This window comes from Pseudophryne corroboree, chromosome 4 (genome assembly GCF_028390025.1).
Source record: "Pseudophryne corroboree isolate aPseCor3 chromosome 4, aPseCor3.hap2, whole genome shotgun sequence".
Lineage (NCBI taxonomy): Eukaryota > Metazoa > Chordata > Amphibia > Anura > Myobatrachidae > Pseudophryne > Pseudophryne corroboree.
The window spans coordinates 850,665,368-850,686,137 of NC_086447.1; the positions used below are offsets into that span (position 1 = coordinate 850,665,368).

The following is a 20,770-nucleotide window of genomic DNA, read 5'->3' on the forward strand; positions in this document are numbered from 1 at the left end:
TGGCATACTTTCCCAAAATGTTTAGGAGACTACGGAATTCGCGATAAGCCAACATCCTCCTTTTGGTAACTTGATGACTTGATTCGTGGCAGGCTCCATAGATTTACAATGATGTTGTCATGCTGTCTACACTTGTCTCTTTGACTCCCCCTCGTGGATCTCCTGAAGTGAAGGTCCAAAAAGTATGTGAATGTGTGTGTGTGTGTTACAGACAGTGGCGCCGAGAGAGGGGGGGTAGAGGGTACAAATTACCTGGGCCCAGGTCTGATGGAGGGGCCCAGTGAGGGTCCCTTCCTTAACTGGCAGCAGCAACTGCAGCTCTTCTCCTCAGCCCAGCACACGCTGCTGTGTGATGGGCTGCAGTGTGGCCAGGGAAGTGCTTAAAATAAATGTTTTCTTTATTTTTTTTCTAAGGGTGCATGGCCACGCCTCATGTGATTACACCACGCCCCCTGAAAAGTACCTGGGCCCAGCCAGGGCATGCTCCTGAGAGTTGGTGCTTTTCACGTGCTAGACATGCCCCCAAAGAGGTGTGGCCATGACCCCAGTATGCTGTGGTCACACCTCCTCCAGGGGATGGTAGAGGGGCCCAGGAAGTTGTTGTACCGGGGACCATGATTTCTCTTGGCAGCCCTGGTTACAGGTCTCTTCGTTTTTGTAGGAGATCAGATTTGTGATTGATGTTTTTATGCATTAGTCCATCTGTAGGGAGGTTTCAGAGTGGATTTTTTTGTCGTCATATAATTATTAAATGATTTTTGATGTACCAACCAACGGCATACAGTATATTTCTATTGTTCAGCTTATGTCCTATTTGCCTTGCTGACTTGCAGTATGTGTTATATTCTGATACACTTTTTTTTTCTTGTACCGTAATATGCCAATTGTAGTTTGTGTTGGTATTCATTAAAAATAATTCGCAAAAAACAACAACCTAAAACTCAACTATTCGTTCAGGTTCAAGACCTAAGACTACAGCTTTGCCTAGCTGGTAGTGCTGCTTGTACTACCCCCGTTGGTAGGGCTACAGATGGTGTGGTGCAGGTGTAAGTTGATCGCAATTCCTAACTCAGTCCATGCCCAGCAGAGGGGCAAGGGTTCTCCAACCAGACATAGACAATGGGAGACAAATCTTATGCTAGTCACTATCACTAGTAACTAGAGATGAATGGTTCGGATTACCTTAAATCCGAATGTGCCCGGACTTCCAGTATCCGAGGCAATTCGAGCTGCGGCTCAGGGTTTTACACATGGCTTGGATTCAAAATTGAGGCAAAATGTCATCCTCCCTGCATCGGATTCTCATGGGTTTTGGATTCTTTATAAGGGCAACACTCAATGCCACTTCACTCCAGGCACGCTGGTTGGTGCTGCGCTGGGATCTGCTGGTTAAATGGTTAAATTGGCTGTGCTGTCCAGACTCATAGTGGCTGTACTGGGTATACATGTGGCTGTGCTGTGTCCAGACTCAGTGGCTGTGCTGTGTATACAGGTGGCTGTGCTGAGGACTCCAGACTCATACAAGTAACTGTGCCATAGTATACAAGCGCTGTGCTATGTTCAGACTCATAATGGCTGTGCTGTGGGGTGTAGTATGGCTGACCGGCGGTCTCCTGACCGCCGGTCAGCTTACCGATGCCGGGATCCCGGCAGCATACCGACACCGGGATCCCGGCGGGGAGGGGCGGGTGCAGCAAGCCCCTTGCGGGCTCGCTGCGCTCGCCACGCTGCGGGCTCGGTGGCGACCTGCGGTCGCCACGGGTTCTATTCCCACTCTATGGGTGTCGTGGACACCCACGAGTGGAAATAGTCCCTGTTGGTCGGCATGCCGACCATCGGGATACTGAGCCGGCGGGATGGTGGAGGAGGTCATGTGACTGTCGGTCAGCAGACCGCCGGTCACATGAATACCACCCGTGCTGTGTTATCCAAGTGGCTGTGCTGTGACTCCATACAAGTGGCTCTGCTGTGTCCATCTAAGTGGATGTGGGTTCACATATAAGCAGCACTACGGTGTGTTTTGTTGTCACTCAGTTACAAAAAAAGGATTTTTAAAAAGAAAAGTTAAAAAGTGAAAAAAAAAGTAAAAAAATTGTTTGTACATACTGTGTGTGCTGTACCCCTTTGCATTTATTATTCATGTACATATAAGAGGAAGCCCATTGTATTGCCGCAGATAGAGTTGAGCTGCTAAGTTAAAAATAAATATTTTGTTCTATTGCTTGTACTTTTATGGCGCACTGTACTCCTGTGCTTTAATTATTTATGTACATATAAAAAGAAGCCCGTTGAATTTCTGCAGTTTGAGTTGAGCTGTGAAGTGAAAAATAAATATATTGTTCTATTGTTTGTACTGTTCTGGTGCACTTTAACCCTGTGCGTTTATTATTCACGTACATATAAAAGAAAGCCCTTTGAATTGCCGCAGTTTGAGTTGAGCTGCAAAGTAAAAAATAAATATATTGTTCTAAAGTGGGTTTCTCTCACCAAATCTGAGGACCTAAATCGGGATGCAGCTTCCCCTCCAAAAGGTAACCACAACAAATGGACAGGACATTCCTCTCAACTTGGCTTTCTATGTGGCACTACAAGTCCCAGGTACTCTTTTATTTTTTCTCTGCCTCTCTCTCAGCTGTTTATCTCAGCGTCTTATCACTGTGTCCCCCTCCACTCTCCTCTCTCCACAGTCACTCCTCCAATCAATCTTTATTAAACCAACTTTATTTTAAAATGACACTGGCTTTAGCCCATTTCCAAAATGGCAACTGCGGGTATCACACATTTGTAGCGTTTCCGTACTGCTAGACCACTCGCCTAAAAACGACCAGCAGGATCTGCCGAAAGCATGAGTGGTTGGGAATTTTACAGCCAGAGACAGGAAACCATGAAAGCTATTTTCACCATATATGACTAGCAGGTATAAATAGTCCTAGTTAAATAAAGAAAAATAATATAAAAATATATTTTTGGAGGATTGAAGCATATTATCCTCCCATCCTACCCACTGCACTAGGAAGTGGATGGGATATGGGAGATCTGCCTCCTCTTCTATGGGAGCGGGGGACTACCTGAAAAATCGTGAGTCTCCCACAACTTGCGGGAGAATATGCAAGTAGGCATTGATGGTTTGTCAGTGTGCATGCACAGTGGAAAAGAGTCCTCAGCCACGCATGCTTAAAGAAGATGAAAACTAATAGTGAACCACTATGGCCCAACCATTGATGGTAAAAAATAATTGACCATCGGTAGCCAACCATTTATGGCTGCTTACTATTGATGGATGTTGGTGAACCCTAAATCAGAGAGAACATGTCAGCAGGCAGAGGGTGGGAGCAGAAGACCGACAGCCCGGTCAGTTTGAACAGAGGTGTGTGATGGAGATATACTGCTGTCTGTACTCTTGTGGCTTCATTATAAAAAGTGCAGTTATAGCTCCAACTATAGAAAAAAATTAGTCTGGGCCTGGTTCTGATTCGGACGCAAGAACTCATGCAGACTGATCTCCCAGATTCCTGCATACGGCACATGAGCTAAAGTAATATGATCGCTCACTATGCAGGCCCCGGATCAGGCATATACACATAGCGGGAGGTCACTAGTGCACATGGATTGATCCGTCCATCAAGGGGCAATACGGGCATCTCTGGGAGGTATCTGAGCGGTGACTGTTCCGTCTCGTGGGATTGTCATGGGAGAGTTGTGGGCATGTATACTGGTTTCCGTGCTGGATCCTAGCCTGTAGATAGAAACTGGACGCCTGTTTTAGAGTGTTCGTTCTGCCCAGCATGGGGTGGGTGAAAGTCCAGCTATGAATGATGACAGTTGTGGCTGAAAGACCCCATGCAAAAACAGTGGGTGGATTAGTCTTCCACAGGCAGACAGACAGATCTTCAGCATGGACCATACTCACATTAGCATAAGTAGCCTGACGCAGCCATACAGAAAAGCTGCTGCAGCTGCGTCTGACTCTTATTATCACAGTCTGTGCCCATTGATGCCAGGGTTGATCTATATGCCGCTGTCACTACTTATGTTAGCCCATATGGTTTATAAAACATTTTTTAATAAAATTAATTGTAGGACCTAAAGTTATTGGGTTCTTCAAATGTAATCATAGTAAATGCACAACTTGTGGTTTTGTATTAAATAAAACCAAATTCATCAAGTCATTAGATTCAAAAAAGGAGTTTCCTATAGAGAAAAGTATCAACTGCAACACACACGGGGCCTAATTCATACCTGATCGTAGCAGCAAATTTGTTAGCAGATGTGCAATACCACGATCACTGCAGGGGGAGGGGGGGGGTCAGATGTAACATGTGCAGAAAGAGTTAGATTTGGGTGGGTTGTGTTCAAATTGAAATCTAAATTGCAGTGTAAAAATGAAGCAGGCAGTATTTACCCTGCACAGAAACAATATAGCCCACCCAATTCTAACTCTCTCTGCACATGTTATATCTGCCCCCCCCCTGCAGTGCACATGGTTTTGCCCAACTGCTAACAAATTTGCTGCTACGATCAGGTCTGAATTAGGCCCACTATGTGGTGTACATGCTGAGATGTTCCTGCAATTTGTATTATGTGGGGGCGAACGACACGCTCACTAAATTTAATATTTATGGAACATAGAAGAAACATACTTAATGGCTGTACCAATCATAGTGTTCCTCGTCATTTCTTGGAATTTCATAATATTGATCTTCATGGACTTGACCTCATAGGGGTCTATTCTATTGAAATCGGAACTGCCATCTTGTCGGAAAGACGGCAGTTTCTGACTTTTTTAGGTTGAATCATGAGTCGACCTATTCAATGGGGCTGCCGTTTTTCCGACTTGTCGGAAAACACGTGGATCTGCGGATTAGCCGCGGATCCACGTGTTTTGTCAGATTTGCGGCCAAATCAGACTGGTTTTAGTCCTGTTTTCGAAAATGTCCAAAAAAGTTGGTTTGACATTGTCGAAAAATGGGCAAAATCAATCGGAGTTGGTTGCAAATTAAATTCTGCATTGTCGGATCCTCTCCGTTGGAGAGGAACCAACATGCATTGAATAGACCCCATAGGATTGGAACATATACCAGTAACACCACGAGGTGGTGACAGTTTGAGAACGCTGTGTAGACAAGAAGCAGCATGGATTCTCAAATTATCATCCCTTAAACCAGAGGGATTGAATGAGACTATTGATTTGGAATTCATTTAGATTTATGTGCTCATTATTATCTTTAGTGTTGCTTTGTCTATCTCTTCTAGTTAATCTGATGAATATTAACATCCTTAAGGGAACCATGCTGCTTCTGTGTACATATGTATTCTCCAGATCTGAATTTGGGTTATTTATAGAATATTGGGCTTTTGGATGATCTTTTGGTGTAATGAGGTAAACCCTAGCAATGGCGTCATCAATGATCTAAGTGCCACGTTGACTATTGGTTTGTGAACCTCCAGGTAGTGCATCTTTAAGATGTGTGTATAGTTAGCGGACCACCTATGAGGAGTAGGGTCATCTCATGGTGTTTCTTTATTCAAATCTTAAACTGGCCACTAAATAAAAAATTAATGAATATCTCTAGAAGTTTATTTACAACTATTGAAGAGAAAAATCAAATAGGTACTCTAGTATTGTGGCACTTGTATTAGAACATCCTATTCTAAATGTATATGGGGTAATGGTTACCAGCTACAGCTATTAGTTGTAGTTTATGTGACAGGTGAGTTCTATTATAACCTGACTGAAGGGAATAGCTGAGCATCCACACTATATTAATGTAGGTTCTCTGGTGCCGTGACGTTTATATATGAACATCTAAATCTATCTATCTATCTATCTATCTATCTATCTATCTATCTATCTATCTATCTATCTATCTATATGGGCAGGGCTGGATTAAGCCTGGTGGGGGCCCTGGGCAATGAAGGTGAGGGGGCCCCCACTACAGTAGATGACAAAGACCCCTGATCTCCCCCCCCCCCCACACACACACACACACACACACACCCATGCTACACACACACAGGCGTACCCACACACAGACACATGCACGCACGCTACCTGTCCAGCGACCGGTGAAGCAGCGGATGCCAAGGTCAGTGTCTCCTCACCCAGGAGCATAGCAGTCTCCCGCCTCCCGGCGGCTCAGCTGTTCATTAACAGCGCCGCCGAGGAGGTGTTCCTTGCACAGCATTTCATAGTCTCGCGGGATGCTGTATTGAAATCCCGTGAGACTATGAAATGCTGTGCAAGGAACACCTCCTTGGTGGTGTTGTTAATGAACAGCTGAGCCACTGGGAGGGGGAGACTACTATGCTCCTGGATGTGGGGGCGCCAGGAAGACTGCCCCTTTTGCCCCTCCCTTAATCCGGCCCTGTATATGGGGTAATGATCACTGGCTGCAGCTATCAGCTGTAGTTTATGTGGAGGGCGAGTTCTACAATATGGTCCTATGCAGCTGCCGACATTAACAGAAAATGAGTTCAGAACCTATATAAAAATATAAATATGAATAAATATATATAGATAATAATGTATATATTATGACTTCTGTCCTACGTAGCTGTTGTAATAATGAGTATTACTATGAAAAGCCATGCATTCTGTCCTTTTGGTATAGTATAACTGAATATGTGTTAATGTTTTTTAGCTGGAGGGATTACAATTTACCTTGCACCTGATGAGGGCAATCATCAAAGCCTAAAGACACCTGACTAATAGGTATAAAACGTCCCAACATGCACAACGGAAGCTAACCTTTGCCACTTGAGAAACCTGCCCGAGTGCAGGGAAACGTGTAGAGCACAGGTTCTCAAACTCGGTCCTCAGGACCCCACACGGTTCATGTTTTGCAGGTTACCTGTACATTTTTAAAATGTGACAGTTGGTGATACACAGTGCACTTGCCGGGGTACCTGGAAAACGTGAACCGTGTGGGGTCCTGAGGACCGAGTTTTAGAACCACTGGTGTAGAGGATACAGAGGATTATTTCACATGCACCAGAGCCTTTTAAGGTGTATCGCGCTCTGCTTGTTGGACACACAACCTATAATACCATCCCTGTATAGAGGAGAGTAAGCCTTCCCGTATTTGTATTTACCGCAGCATCGCGCTGATTGGCTGGTGCAATTTATCACTCACAGTGAAATTTATCACTCATTGATAAATAAGGGCATACATTGATCCAGCGTAGAGATAGACTGTGGCAACTGAGTGACTCCACTATTAATACCAACACCACTCATAATTTATTAATCAACATTAAAGTCCTGTTGGAGAAAGAGCGCTATATAAATAAAAATTATTATTATTATTATTATTATTATTATAAAGGAAGGTAACATTTTCCTGTTATATATTCAAGTATAAGTGCTAAGAAAAAACAACTCACCTGTGTATGCATAGAGATCTATGGGGCCTATTTACTAAGATACTAAGATAAAGTGGATGGAGATAAAGTACCAGCCAATCAGCTCCTAACTGACATTTTTCAAACTCAGCCTGTGATATGGCAGTTAGCAGCTGATTGGCTGGGACTTTATCTCCATTGACTTTATCTCCATACAAGGCGTAGTCAATAGACCTCTATATTATAGGGCCCATGATAATAAATTGGATGCTTTAACAACATACAGAGTAAATGTAAATCCCAAACATTTCCATGGCAATCAACCACCAGGAAATCAACGCTTCCAAAATCAACCAATTTACGGAGAATATTCTGGGATTTAAGCTGTCCCCAAAGTGACCAATCCAGGAATAGGGAACAGCTCGGTGATAATGACATTTATTTGTTGCTATACAAATCTGTATCAACTAGTGATGAGCGGGTTCGGTTTCTCGGAATCCGAACCCGCCGAACTTCAGCTTTTTTTACACGGGGCCGAGCAGGCTCGGATCCTCCCGCCTTGCTCGGTTAACCCGAGCGCGCCCGAACGTCATCATCCCGCTGTCAGATTCTCGCGAGGCTCGGATTCTATCGCGAGACTCGGATTCTATATAAGGAGCCGCGTGTCGCCGCCATTTTCACACGTGCATTGAGATTGATAGGGAGAGGACGTGGCTGGCGTCCTCTCCGTTTATAGAGAAGAGAGTAGAGAGTTAGAGACACTATTTACTAATTTTGGGGAGCATATTAGGACTGGAGTACTACTACTTGCTGATAGTGTGACCAGTGACCATTGACCACCAGTTTAATTAATCCGTTCTCTGCCTGAAAAAAAAAACGATACACAGTGTGACACAGTCACATACCATATCTGTGCTCAGCCTCAGTGTGCTGCATCATCATATGTAATACTGTATATCTGACTGTGCTGAGTGCTCACTGCTCACACAGCTTAATTGTGGGGGAGACTGGGGAGCAGTTAGAGCAGGAGTACATAAATAATATATTTTAAGTACAGTGCACACTTTTGCTGCCAGAGTGCCACACTGCCAGTGTGACTGACCAGTGACCACACTGACCACCAGTATATTGTGATTGTCTGCTTAGGACGGAGTACTACTTGCTGATAGTGTGACCAGTGACCAGTGACCATCACCAGTTTAATTAATCCGTTCACTGCCTGAAAAAAAACGATACACAGTGTGACACAGTCACATACCATATCTGTGCTCAGCCCAGTGTGCTGCATCATATGTAATACTGTATATCCTTATCTGACTGTGCTGAGTGCTCACTGCTCACACAGCTTAATTGTGGGGGAGACTGGGGAGCAGTTATAGCAGGAGTACATATTTTAAGTACAGTGCACACTTTTGCTGCCAGAGTGCCACTGCCAGTGTGACTGACCAGTGACCACTGACCACCAGTATATTGTGATTGTCTGCTGACCACCAGTATATTGTGATTGTCTGCCTGAAAAAGTTAAACACTCGTCGTGTGGTGTTTTTATAAACGCATTCTGCAGACAGTGTCCAGCAGGTCCGTCATTACATAATATATACCTGTCCGGCTGCAGTACTAGTGTGATATATATATATTTTAATTTTATCTCATTATCATCCAGTCTATATTAGCAGCAGACACAGTACGGTAGTCCACGGCTGTAGCTACCTCTGTGTCGGCAGTCGCTCGTCCATCCACAATTGTATACCACCTACCCGTGGTTTTTTTTTCTTCTATCTTCTTGATACTAGTAGCTTACTTTAGGAGTCTGCAGTGCTGACAGACAGTGTCCAGCAGGTCCGTCATTACATAATATATACCTGTCCGGCTGCAGTACTAGTGTGATATATATATATATTTTAATTTTATCTCATTATCATCCAGTCTATATTAGCAGCAGACACAGTACGGTAGTCCACGGCTGTAGCTACCTCTGTGTCGGCAGTCGCTCGTCCATCCATAATTGTATACCACCTACCCGTGGTTTTTTTTTCTTTCTATCTTCTTGATACTAGTAGCTTACTTTAGGAGTCTGCAGTGCTGACAGACAGTGTCCAGCAGGTCCGTCATTACATAATATATACCTGTCCGGCTGCAGTACTAGTGTGATATATATATATATTATAATTTTATCTAATTATCATCCAGTCTATATTAGCAGCAGACACAGTACGGTAGTCCACGGCTGTAGCTACCTCTGTGTCGGCAGTCGCTCGTCCATCCATAATTGTATACCACCTACCCGTGGTTTTTTTTTTTCTATCTTCTTGATACTAGTAGCTTACTTTAGGAGTCTGCAGTGCTGACAGACAGTGTCCAGCAGGTCCGTCATTACATAATATATACCTGTCCGGCTGCAGTACTAGTGTGATATATATATATATTTTAATTTTATCTCATTATCATCCAGTCTATATTAGCAGCAGACACAGTACGGTAGTCCACGGCTGTAGCTACCTCTGTGTCGGCAGTCGCTTGTCCATCCATAATTGTATACCACCTACACGTGTTTTTTTTTTTTTTCTATCTTCTTGATACTAGTAGCTTACTTTAGGAGTCTGCAGTGCTGACAGACAGTGTCCAGCAGGTCCGTCATTACATAATATATACCTGTCCGGCTGCAGTACTAGTGTGATATATATATATATTATAATTTTATCTAATTATCATCCAGTCTATATTAGCAGCAGACACAGTACGGTAGTCCACGGCTGTAGCTACCTCTGTGTCGGCAGTCGCTCGTCCATCCATAATTGTATACCACCTACCCGTGGTTTTTTTTTTTCTATCTTCTTGATACTAGTAGCTTACTTTAGGAGTCTGCAGTGCTGACAGACAGTGTCCAGCAGGTCCGTCATTACATAATATATACCTGTCCGGCTGCAGTACTAGTGTGATATATATATATATTTTAATTTTATCTCATTATCATCCAGTCTATATTAGCAGCAGACAAAGTACGGTAGTCCACGGCTGTAGCTACCTCTGTGTCGGCAGTCGCTCGTCCAACCATAATTGTATACCACCTACCCGTGGTTTTTTTTTTTCTATCTTCTTGATACTAGTAGCTTACTTTAGGAGTCTGCAGTGCTGACAGACAGTGTCCAGCAGGTCCGTCATTACATAATATATGCCTGTCCGGCTGCAGTACTAGTGTGATATATATATATATTTTAATTTTATCTCATTATCATCCAGTCTATATTAGCAGCAGACACAGTACGGTAGTCCACGGCTGTAGCTACCTCTGTGTCGGCAGTCGCTTGTCCATCCATAATTGTATACCACCTACACGTGTTTTTTTTTTTTTTCTATCTTCTTGATACTAGTAGCTTACTTTAGGAGTCTGCAGTGCTGACAGACAGTGTCCAGCAGGTCCGTCATTACATAATATATACCTGTCCGGCTGCAGTACTAGTGTGATATATATATATATATATTTTAATTTTATCTCATTATCATCCAGTCTATATTAGCAGCAGACACAGTACGGTAGTCCACGGCTGTAGCTACCTCTGTGTCGGCAGTCGCTCGTCATCCATAAGTATACTAGTATCCATCCATCTCCATTGTTTACCTGAGGTGCCTTTTAGTTGTGCCTATTAAAATATGGAGAACAAAAATGTTGAGGTTCCAAAAATAGGGAAAGATCAAGATCCACTTCCACCTCGTGCTGAAGCTGCTGCCACTAGTCATGGCCGAGACGATGAAATTCCATCAACGTCGTCTGCCAAGGCCGATGCCCAATGTCATAGTACAGAGCATGTAAAATCCAAAACACCAAATATCAGTAAAAAAAGGACTCAAAAATCTAAAATAAAATTGTCGGAGGAGAAGCGTAAACTTGCCAATATGCCATTTACCACACGGAGTGGCAAGGAACGGCTGAGGCCCTGGCCTATGTTCATGGCTAGTGGTTCAGCTTCACATGAGGATGGAAGCACTCAGCCTCTCGCTAGAAAACTGAAAAGACTCAAGCTGGCAAAAGCACAGCAAAGAACTGTGCGTTCTTCGAAATCCCAAATCCACAAGGAGAGTCCAATTGTGTCGGTTGCGATGCCTGACCTTCCCAACACTGGACGTGAAGAGCATGCGCCTTCCACCATTTGCACGCCCCCTGCAAGTGCTGGAAGGAGCACCCGCAGTCCAGTTCCTGATAGTCAGATTGAAGATGTCAGTGTTGAAGTACACCAGGATGAGGAGGATATGGGTGTTGCTGGCGCTGGGGAGGAAATTGACAAGGAGGATTCTGATGGTGAGGTGGTTTGTTTAAGTCAGGCACCCGGGGAGACACCTGTTGTCCGTGGGAGGAATATGGCCATTGACATGCCTGGTGAAAATACCGAAAAAATCAGCTCTTCGGTGTGGAAGTATTTCAACAGAAATGCGGACAACATTTGTCAAGCCGTGTGTTGCCTTTGTCAAGCTGTAATAAGTAGGGGTAAGGACGTTAACCACCTCGGAACATCCTCCCTTATACGTCACCTGCAGCGCATTCATAATAAGTCAGTGACAAGTTCAAAAACTTTGGGCGACAGCGGAAGCAGTCCACTGACCAGTAAATCCCTTCCTCTTGTAACCAAGCTCACGCAAACCACCCCACCAACTCCCTCAGTGTCAATTTCCTCCTTCCCCAAGAATGCCAATAGTCCTGCATGCCATGTCACTGGCAATTCTGACGAGTCCTCTCCTGCCTGGGATTCCTCCGATGCATCCTTGCGTGTAACGCCTACTGCTGCTGGCGCTGCTGTTGTTGCTGCTGGGAGTCGATGGTCATCCCAGAGGGGAAGTCGTAAGCCCACTTTTACTACTTCCACCAAGCAATTGACTGTCCAACAGTCCTTTGCGAGGAAGATGAAATATCACAGCAGTCATCCTGCTGCAAAGCGGATAACTGAGGCCTTGGCATCCTGGGCGGTGAGAAACGTGGTTCCGGTATCCATCATTACTGCAGAGGCAACTAGAGACTTGTTGGAGGTACTGTGTCCCCGGTACCAAATACCATCTAGGTTCCATTTCTCTAGGCAGGCGATACCGAAAATGTACACAGACCTCAGAAAAAGACTCACCAGTGTCCTAAAAAATGCAGTTGTACCCAATGTCCACTTAACCACGGACATGTGGACAAGTGGAGCAGGGCAGGGTCAGGACTATATGACTGTGACAGCCCACTGGGTAGATGTATGGACTCCCGCCGCAAGAACAGCAGCGGCGGCACCAGTAGCAGCATCTCGCAAACGCCAACTCTTTCCTAGGCAGGCTACGCTTTGTATCACCGGTTTCCAGAATACGCACACAGCTGAAAACCTCTTACGGCAACTGAGGAAGATCATCGCGGAATGGCTTACCCCAATTGGACTCTCCTGTGGATTTGTGGCATCGGACAACGCCAGCAATATTGTGTGTGCATTAAATCTGGGCAAATTCCAGCACGTCCCATGTTTTGCACATACCTTGAATTTGGTGGTGCAGAATTATTTAAAAAACGAGAGGGGCGTGCAAGAGATGCTGTCGGTGGCCAGAAGAATTGCGGGACACTTTCGGCGTACAGGCACCACGTACAGAAGACTGGAGCACCACCAAAAACGCCTGAACCTGCCCTGCCATCATCTGAAGCAAGAAGTGGTAACGAGGTGGAATTCAACCCTCTATATGCTTCAGAGGTTGGAGGAGCAGCAAAAGGCCATTCAAGCCTATACAACTGAGCACGATATAGGAGGTGGAATGCACCTGTCTCAAGCGCAGTGGAGAATGATTTCAACGTTGTGCAAGGTTCTGCAACCTTTTGAACTTGCCACACGTGAAGTCAGTTCAGACACTGCCAGCCTGAGTCAGGTCATTCCCCTCATCAGGCTTTTGCAGAAGAAGCTGGAGACATTGAAGGAGGAGCTAACACAGAGCGATTCCGCTAGGCATGTGGGACTTGTGGATGGAGCCCTTAATTCGCTTAACAAGGATTCACGGGTGGTCAATCTGTTGAAATCAGAGCACTACATTTTGGCCACCGTGCTCGATCCTAGATTTAAAACCTACCTTGGATCTCTCTTTCCGGCAGACACAAGTCTGCTGGGGTTCAAAGACCTGCTGGTGAGAAAATTGTCAAGTCAAGCGGAACGCGACCTGTCAACATCTCCTCCTTCACATTCTCCTGCAACTGGGGGTGTGAGGAAAAGGCTCAGAATTCCGAGCCCACCCGCTGGCGGTGATGCAGGGCAGTCTGGAGCGACTGCTGATGCTGACATCTGGTCCGGACTGAAGGACCTGCCAACGATTACGGACATGTCGTCTACTGGCACTGCATATGATTCTCTCCCCATTGAAAGAATGGTGGAGGATTATATGAGTGACCGCATCCAAGTAGGCACGTCAGACAGTCCGTACTTATACTGGCAGGAAAAAGAGGCAATTTGGAGGCCCTTGCACAAACTGGCTTTATTCTACCTAAGTTGCCCTCCCACAAGTGTGTACTCCGAAAGAGTGTTTAGTGCCGCCGCTCACCTTGTCAGCAATCGGCGTACGAGGTTACATCCAGAAAATGTGGAGAAGATGATGTTCATTAAAATGAATTATAATCAATTCCTCCGTGGAGACATTGACCAGCAGCAATTGCCTCCACAAAGTACACAGGGAGCTGAGATGGTGGATTCCAGTGGGGACGAATTGATAATCTGTGAGGAGGGGGATGTACATGGTGATATATCGGAGGATGATGATGAGGTGGACATCTTGTCTCTGTAGAGCCAGTTTGTGCAAGGAGAGATTAATTGCTTCTTTTTTGGTGGGGGTCCAAACCAACCCATCATTTCAGTCACAGTCGTGTGGCAGACCCTGTCACTGAAATGATGGGTTGGTTAAAGTATGCATGTCCTGTTTATACAACATAAGGGTGGGTGGGAGGGCCCAAGGACAATTCCATCTTGCACCTCTTTTTTCTTTAATTTTTCTTTGCGTCATGTGCTGTTTGGGGAGTATTTTTTTGAAGGGCCATCCTGCGTGACACTGCAGTGCCACTCCTAGATGGGCCAGGTGTTTGTGTCGGCCACTAGGGTCGCTTAGCTTACTCACACAGCTACCTCATTGCGCCTCTTTTTTTTCTTCTTTGCGTCATGTGCTGTTTGGGGAGTGTTTTTTGAAGGGCCATCCTGCGTGACACTGCAGTGCCACTCCTAGATGGGCCAGGTGTTTGTGTCGGCCACTAGGGTCGCTTAGCTAACTCACACAGCTACCTCATTGCGCCTCTTTTTTTTCTTCTTTGCGTCATGTGCTGTTTGGGGAGTGTTTTTTGAAGGGACATCCTGCGTGACACTGCAGTGCCACTCCTAGATGGGCCAGGTGTTTGTGTCGGCCACTAGGGTCGCTTAGCTTACTCACACAGCTACCTCATTGCGCCTCTTTTTTTCTTTGCGTCATGTGCTGTTTGGGGAGTGTTTTTTGGAAGGGCCATCCTGCGTGACACTGCAGTGCCACTCCTAGATGGGCCAGGTGTTTGTGTCGGCCACTTGGGTCGCTGAGCTTAGTCACACAGCTACCTCATTGCGCCTCTTTTTTTCTTTGCGTCATGTGCTGTTTGGGGAGTGTTTTTTGGAAGGGCCATCCTGCGTGACACTGCAGTGCCACTCCTAGATGGGCCAGGTGTTTGTGTCGGCCACTTGGGTCGTTGAGCTTAGTCACACAGCTACCTCATTGCGCCTCTTTTTTTCTTTGCGTCATGTGCTGTTTGGGGAGTGTTTTTTGGAAGGGCCATCCTGCGTGACACTGCAGTGCCACTCCTAGATGGGCCAGGTGTTTGTGTCAGCCACTTGGGTCGCTTAGCTTAGTCATCCAGCGACCTCGGTGCAAATTTTAGGACTAAAAATAATATTGTGAGGTGTGAGGTGTTCAGAATAGACTGAAAATGAGTGGAAATTATGGTTTTTGAGGTTAATAATACTTTGGGATCAAAATGACCCCCAAATTCTATGATTTAAGCTGTTTTTTAGGGTTTTTTGAAAAAAACACCCGAATCCAAAACACACCCGAATCCGACAAAAAAAATTCGGTGAGGTTTTGCCAAAACGCGTTCGAACCCAAAACACGGCCGCGGAACCGAACCCAAAACCAAAACCCGAAAAATTTCAAGTGCACATCCCTAGTATCAACCCAATCCTTGTGCCAGTTTTCCTGTGCCCCAAGTGTAAAAATAAATCATTCGTTTTCAGAACACAGAGTTCCCGAATCTCACTATACTATACTTGTCAACAGGTCCATTTGCCGGATATCCCAGAATGCAACGATGTTCAGGTAATGTCTGCAAATTTCTACCATCCGCAGAATGTGTCTAGTGGGGATATCTGCTGTGGTACCCCGTTTTCGCTTGCACAAGCAACCCCAATAGATTTCTATGATTGCTGTTTTAATGCAAGATTATAAGTAGGGATGTGCAAGCGGTGAGGCCGCACAGAGCACAGGGTCCTATGGGTGACACTGTCGCTGCCCCAAGGCAACTGCATGTGGCTCCCAAGCAACCTGAAGCCACTTGCGCTACTACAGAGCCACTCACACTATCTAGAGGCCGCTGCGGCAGTGCTCTACTTACCGGTACCGGCGGCAGAGTCAGCAGCCCATCCCCTAGGCGTGCAGCCCTGTCCCATAGCTGGTGGCGGTGCCAGTGGCATCCCCCCTAGGAGTGATATAATGACATTATTGGTGTAGTGGGCGGTACCTGCACAGGATGCAGTGCTGCTTTGTTACGGCACTGGCGAGCTTTACCAAGTTCCGGAATGCGCATTAGACTGTCCGCATTCGAACCCAGAAGCAGAATGATAATAACTAAGATGCACAAATTGTTAAAATATCATTGCAGTCATACAATAGCAAAGAGTAGGGACACAACATTTCACTCAACCCCTTATAAAGCATGAAAGGATGGAAGGGTTGGGGAAAGAGATTTCAGGAGAATCATTTCAATATAGAATGGAGAGTAGATTATTTGTATTTGATCTATTGTATTCTGATTCTATGGGGGCAAGTCAGCTAGGCTGCTATTGTCGGCTTCTCAAGCATATCATGGTCAACGGCATCGCATCCTATCGAGGTGCACAAATGTGTGATGTTGCGGTGAAGCAAATCATGGGTACATTTGAAGCCATACAACGTGAGCACCCATCTCTAGATGGCATTACCCAGTGATAAAAAGCCAAGCTTTTATCGCTTGACAAACCGTGGAAAGATTCCTTCCCCATAGTGGTCTATGAGGACAGAGGTAGGCAACAGAGTTGCAGGCACTCATTAATGGACAGGGGTCACTCACATGATTAGAGTGGTGAAACCAGTGTATTTATTATTGGTTAAAACTCCATCAACAAGAGACAGTTCAGTAGGCGTGATACAAATACAGTATATAATAAATTTGGCGACTATTCAAATTTTTGCTCAAAACCTAAACAAAATCACAGCAGTCACTGCTGGAGACATTAATATGGATTGGCATTGGTCACTATTATCTGGAAATGTTGAAGTACATATTACTGTAATAAACACTGGTAACTTCCTCAATCCTGGTTGGCTGAGCTTTCTGGGCTCTCACCAGGCTGATCATGTGACTGCATTACATCATACATAGCATCTGTGATGTCACAGAGTTACTGCTGGTCACAGTTAGCAATCAGCTGCATCTAGGTAGTCTGCATGTGTTCCCAGCCTGTATCTGTGACTACACCTGCAGGACTTACCATCACACAGTCTAAGGTGAGACCAAATTCACTTCAGTTTCTAATAATCTTTGAGCACAATGTTAGCGTAAAAAATATATCTCACACATTTTTGATTCATGCTGTTTCGGACTGGGACAAGGGGTCCCCACCGAGGGGGAATGCAGTGATATGGGCCATTATAAAAGGGGTGTGGTGAGCACCAGAGTGGGTGTGGCCGGCTACCAATGAGGCTTGTCTACCTATCAGAAAGTGCGTGGACTGGATCTCCTTATAAATATATATAGTAAATAGTGTATGCATGATAATGTACCAGATTGATAACAGCAATAATTACACTGAGCAAGGTCTTCCTACGTTATTCAGGGTTTTGCTCAAGTAACAAAATCACATGATAAAATCATCTGTGTACATTTATATAAACTGAAATCATTTTCGTCTATAACATCATCCACATATTAGCACAAAATCCCTAAATATAATGACAGCCGTCACTGCTGGGTAAATTAGTATGGATTAGACGTTATTATCTGAAAATGTTTTAGTATATAATAAACTGTATTTATTTCCCAGCTCTCACCAGGCTGATCATGTGACTGCATTACATCATAATACTGTAGCATCTGTGATGTCACAGAGAGTTCTGCTGGTCACAGTCGGCAATCAGCTGCATGCCGGTATTCTGCACTGTATGTGCTCCCAGCCTGTATCTGTGACTACACCTGCAGGACTTACCATCGCACAGTCTACGGTGAGACCAATTTCACTTCAGTTTTCTAATAATCTATGAGCACAGTGTTAGTGTAAAAAACCCTTCTCACACATTTGTGATATGCATGGACGTAATATAGAGTTACGTGGCCGACATTTACTGTGTCGACGTTCATAATTTTGATACCGCAATGTTGACACTAGAAAGTCAACATGGTTCAACATGTCGCCTGGTACCAGTTTGACATCCTTAGAAATTTTGACATGTTTAAAAAATCGGCATCTGAATGAAATGTCGCCATGTGAAATGTCAACATTTTCAGAAGGCTAACGGTTAAGCATTGCCGGGAGTATTAAGCTTAGGCCGCAGGGGAAGTTTTAGGTTAGGCTGCAGCAGGAGGGATTAAGGTTAGGCACTAGATGGAGGGTTAGGTTTAGGTATTATTGACAGGGCAGGTATACTTAGCAGAACGTCTGCATATCAATCACGCCGTCGGAAACCGATGGTCACATGACTGCCGTGTAGTCACATTGAATGTTAGAAAAATATTATATCACTATAATGTATGTCGAAATGAGAACTGTCTACCTAACATACAACACCCTGTGGGGATAAAGTTTAACACTTTCATGGAAGACTTTAATCGTCTTTTACCTACTGTTAACAGTTAAGCTGTACGGGGAGTTTATAGGTTATTATAATGTGTGGAAGCTAAGGAGGAAAACATTTGGGACTTGTTTTTGAGCTTGAACCAGAGTTATGGTTAGGTCATTATGTCTAGGGATAGGGCTTGGGGTAGTTTTTGAACTATTGTTAGGGAGTAGTAAGGGTTTGCCTCAAGACTCTTTACTTAAGGCTAAGGGTCTGCTCAGACATTTGCAATATGCATGGAGATATAATGCGACACTCTCATCCTGAGGGGAAAACTACCTAATCTTTTTAGTTACATAATATATTTACATTTTCTCCACATTAGTTGATGATGATTACATTGGTTTTCTACTTATTAAAATTGCTGCAATGAATGTAATTGTTTAGTTTCATGATAAGGATGTCTGCATTCTGACCACTTTAAGAACTTACTCCCATTCCTACCAACGTTCATGCAGTTTCGGACTGGGGCAAGGAGGGCCCACTGGGTGGAATGCAGCGATATGGGCCATTATAAAAGGGGTGTGGTGAGGACCGGAGTGGGTGTGGCCAGTCACCAATAAGGCTTGCCTACCTATCAGAAAGTGCGTGGACTGGATCTCCTTATAAATAATTATATATAGTAAATAGTGTATGTATGACAGTGTACCAGATTGATACCAGCAATGCACTGTAGTAAATACTCTGTAGTCCTGGGAATGCAGTATAGTGTAACATAGTTATAAGAATATTTAAGCACATGATGGTAACCCTGTCTACTTATACCCATTAATGCACTGTACATGTGAGAGGAGAGCCGGTACTGATCGCCAGTGTCTAAACCTCAATGAGAGCTAGAACTAGGCCTAGTAAAGGCTAAATACATGCCAATGTAATATCAAACTATCTAAGCACTTTCCACTGGGGTAACTTAATTGTAGGTGACTGAGGCAGTGGGGACCACTGGGGATTTCCGTTGTACCCTGTGGGCCAATCCTTCGCTGTGTCTATGTGATCCACTTTTTATCTATTGTTAATAATTACACTAAGCAAGGTCTTCCTACGTTATTCAGGGTTTTGCTCAAGTAGCAAAATCTCATGATAAAATCATCTTTGTACATTTATATAAACTGAAATCATTTTCGTCTTTAACATCATCCACGTATTAGCACAAAATCCCTAAATACAATGACTGCAGTCACTGCTGGGTAAAATTGTATGGATTAGACGTTATTATCTGAAAATGTTTTAGTATATAATAAACTGTATTTATTTCCCAGCTCTCACCAGGCTGATCATGTGACTGCATTACATCATAAACACCGTAGCATCTGTGATGTCACAGAGTTAGTGCTGCTGTCACAGTCGGCAATCAGCTGCATGCCGGTATTCTGCACTGTATGTGCTCCCAGACTGTATCTGTGACTACGCCTGCAGGATTTACCATCGCTCAGTTTAAGGTGAGACTAATTTCACTTCAGTTTCTAATAACCTATGAGCACAATGTTAGCGTAAAAAACATTCCTCACACATTTATGATATGCATGTAAGTGCTATACAGTCATGTGGCCGACATTTACCACCGTGTCGACATTCATAATTTTGATACCACAACGTTGACACTAGAATAGTTCAACATGTTGCCCGGCACCAGTTTGAAAGGCTTAGAAATGTTGACATGTTTGAAAAAAATCAACATCTGAGTGAAATGTCGCCACACAAAGTGTCGACATTTTCAGAACGCCAATGGTTAGGCATTGCCGGGAGTATTAAGGTTAGGCTGCAGGGGAGGTTTTAGGTTAGGCTGCAGCAGGGAGGGGGGGTTAAGGTTAGGCACAAGATGAGAGGTTAGGTTTAGGGATTAGGGACAGGGCATGTATACTTTGCAGAATGCCCGCATATCGATCACGCCACCGGAAACTGATGGTCACATGACTGCCGTGTAGACATGATGAATGTTAGAAAAATATTATATCATAATAATGCATGCTGAAATGAGAACTTTCTACCTAACATACAGGTCATTATGTCTAGCGATAGAGCTTGGGGTAAGGGTTTGTACAAATTGGCATTAACAAATAAAATTGCATGTTAAAAGTACAGACTAAACATTGTTCTTTCACTTGCTTTTCTAGCACAGCATCAGACGCACGTTCTCAGATCCTCTCTGCATCACAGAGTACTATGCAATGAGTGAGAGCCCCCCATACAGCTTCACCTCTCCTGTACTGGACGCTAATGGCTGAGAACGTGGCAGACCCTGTGTCTCTTACAGCTCTGTGGCTTACATTATATTTTATACTATTAACAGTAAATTGCATTTACCAGGCTTTAAGAATACATACTGTATATATGA

The 20,770-nt window shown here is 44.4% G+C and overlaps 1 long non-coding RNA gene across 1 annotated transcript; it reads left to right on the forward strand.

Annotated features, from left to right (window-relative positions):
- Nucleotides 1-17,025: 17,025 nt before the first annotated feature.
- On the forward strand, nucleotides 17,026-20,770 carry LOC134911829 (uncharacterized). Its single transcript, XR_010176877.1, has 4 exons — nucleotides 17,026-17,109; nucleotides 17,646-17,823; nucleotides 19,695-19,874; nucleotides 20,550-20,770. It is a non-coding gene; the product is annotated as an uncharacterized LOC134911829 (long non-coding RNA).